The following is a 2,782-nucleotide window of genomic DNA, read 5'->3' on the forward strand; positions in this document are numbered from 1 at the left end:
TCCATATCATAACCAACATTTTGATGTACATCTTTGTACGTGCATCTTTGGGCGCTTGTTTGATTATTTCTAAAAGTAGAATGACCAGGTCAAAGGCTATGCACATTTTTAAGGCTTTTGAAACATACTGTCCTGCAGGCAGGTTGTGCTGATTTACATGGGGGAAAGTCTGCTTTAAAAAAAAAGGGCTTAACGGTACTCAGATCTAGGTGGTAAAAATTCTGTAAAGATTTTTATTTTCTAGATTTTCTACACTTAAAAATTTACCCCTATCTCCACCTCCTAACCACTCTCCTGTGTATGTGTATTACTCATGTAAAATATTTATGAATAGGCTCTTCCCGTAAGCAACCCGAGGTGACCTCTGAAAATGGTTCGGTATTCGCTTGACCCAGAGAACCCCACAAAATCATGTAAATCGAGAGATTGAAATCTTCGTGTCCACTTTAAGAACACTCGTGAAACTGCTCAGGCCACCAAGTATATGCATATCCAAAAAGCCACCAAGTATCTAAAGGATGCCACATTACAACAGCAATGTGTGCCATTCCGTCGTTACAATGGTGGAGATGGGAGGTGTGCCCAGGTCAAACAGTGGGGTTGGACACAGGGTCTGTAGCCAAAAAAGAGTGCAGAATTTTTACTGCACGTGCTTAAAAATGCAGAGAGTGATGCTGAGTGCAAGGACGTAGAGGTAGACGCTCTGGTCACTGAGCACAGCCAGGTGAACAAAGCTCCCAGGATGCAGCACAGAACTTACTGAGCTCACGGGCGGGTTAACCCAAGCATGGGCTCCCCCTGCCACACTGAGATGGTCCTCACTGAGAAAGAGCAAGTTGTGCCCAAACCAGAAGAGGAGGCTGCAGAAGAAAAAGATAGCCCAGAAGAAACTAAAGCAACAAAAACTTACGGCCTGCGAGTAAATTCATCATGAATAAATACTAATAAAAGTAAAATATACATATATTTATGAATAGTTAATGCATACACATCAGAGAAATAGTCAGAGAGTACAAAAGGGAATTCAGAGAAAAGTGAGTCTCCTTGACCCTTAAGCAGTTTCTTGGGCATCATGCCAGAGATGTTCTGTGCACATACAAGGAATTAGATGGTGACATCATATTATACACATTTTTTTGCACCTTGCACTTTTCATTTAACACAAAGAGACAGCTCATTTTTTTAAGTCTGCATAGTAATCAATGGTTATTTAGCTATTTCCACTCTTTTCCCATTACAAAACATGTGTATTACTTATTTAACAACAGTAATAACAAAGGTAGAACAGGAAGAGAAGAGACCATCCACCGAGGTTAGAATATGCCTCCAGTTGTTCAAGTAATATGCTGGGTGATAGAACTAAAAGGACAAGAAATTTTTGTTAGAGTCTCCCAAAAAAAGCAAACATATTTTTTTAGTCTCAAGGTTTGCAACACTTGTGCTTTTATTAAGCGATTGATTTGCTTTTATCCATGAATCTTATAACTGATCATATGTCCTCTTTCTGTTGTCTGCCATGAAAGGGACTTCCTGACATTCACCTTCTGTTATGACTTCTTCACCAGTTAGCCTTGCCTCATCTTCTTCTCAGACATCTACTTTAGCCTCCCTCCAAGTATTGGGTGTATCTTCCAAAGTCACCTTAAATCCTTTATGGAATAAATCAAGGTATAAATAATTTTTGTACAAAAAATTACTGGGTCTGTCTTTTATGCAATCTTCAAGAGGGACAGACAAGACACAAGCAGAAGATGCCTCAAGAAAACAACAAAAACCTAATTGGAGGTCAATCGATTTCTGGGCTACATGAGGCAAAGCTGAGATCTTCAGCTCCCAAACATGCAAAGCAATTTAGTGCTGGAGTTCCCATGGCAACGGTGCCTGCTCTCCAGAGAAGATGCAGGAGCCCAGCCTGGCGGTTGCTGGGGAGCTCTGACTGCTGGCTTCATGACTTTGCTCAGGCCTGAGCATTTAGATGCTCGGGGACTTTCCTTTAGTGGGGAGCGCTCGCTGGATTTGGACTGAAGTGAAAATGTAGTTGCCAAGGAGAGGTGAAAAGAGTACATTGGAGCTGTGGTGACAGCAAGGTAGGCCTCCACTACTTGAAGTTAGTTCTCACTTTTCTTTTCCTCCCTTTCTCCCCCTTGCTAAGGAGGGTAGGAAGGAGGAAATAGAACATTGAGCTGAAAGAGTGACTGGGGTACAGACCTGGAAAAGGTTTACCTCATTAGCATATTTAAAGCATCAGCCTAATCGGCCGTTTTGGCCTCTACTGAAGATAGGTTTTACGGATAACACAACCCAGGCGAGGGGCTGCATGGAGGCTGGAAGACGGAAGCCCAGAACTAGAATGGGGCTCAGTTGGTGAATGTCCCCCTCACCACTAGGGAAGACTATACATGAGCTTTCATCTGATCTGGGAGGATAGAAGACTCTCTAGGCATAAAAACCACAAAGGAAAACAGCAATATATTTGGCAGCATCATTAAAAAAGTAAGATGTTAGGGGCAGCCGGATGGCTCAGTTGGTTAGAGCTCCATTTGGTTAGAGCACAAGCTCTCAACAACAAGGTTGCCGGTTCAATTCCCACATGGGATGGTGGGCTGCGCCCCCTGCAACTAAAGATTGAAAACAGCCACTGGACTTGGAGCTGAGCTGCACCCTCCACAACTAGATTGAAGGACAACTTGGAGCTGATGGGTCCTGGAGAAACACACTGTTCCCCAATGTTCAATAATAAAATTTATTAAAAAAAGAAGAAATTGATGAGAGAAATTAAAGA

The 2,782-nt window shown here is 42.4% G+C and overlaps 1 pseudogene; it reads left to right on the forward strand.

Annotated features, from left to right (window-relative positions):
* The first annotated feature begins 370 nt into the window (after positions 1-370).
* Positions 371-923, forward strand: LOC117030105 (60S ribosomal protein L17-like; annotated as a pseudogene).
* The last annotated feature ends 1,859 nt before the right edge of the window (positions 924-2,782 follow it).

The sequence above is a fragment of the Rhinolophus ferrumequinum genome, chromosome X (genome assembly GCF_004115265.2).
Source record: "Rhinolophus ferrumequinum isolate MPI-CBG mRhiFer1 chromosome X, mRhiFer1_v1.p, whole genome shotgun sequence".
NCBI lineage: Eukaryota > Metazoa > Chordata > Mammalia > Chiroptera > Rhinolophidae > Rhinolophus > Rhinolophus ferrumequinum.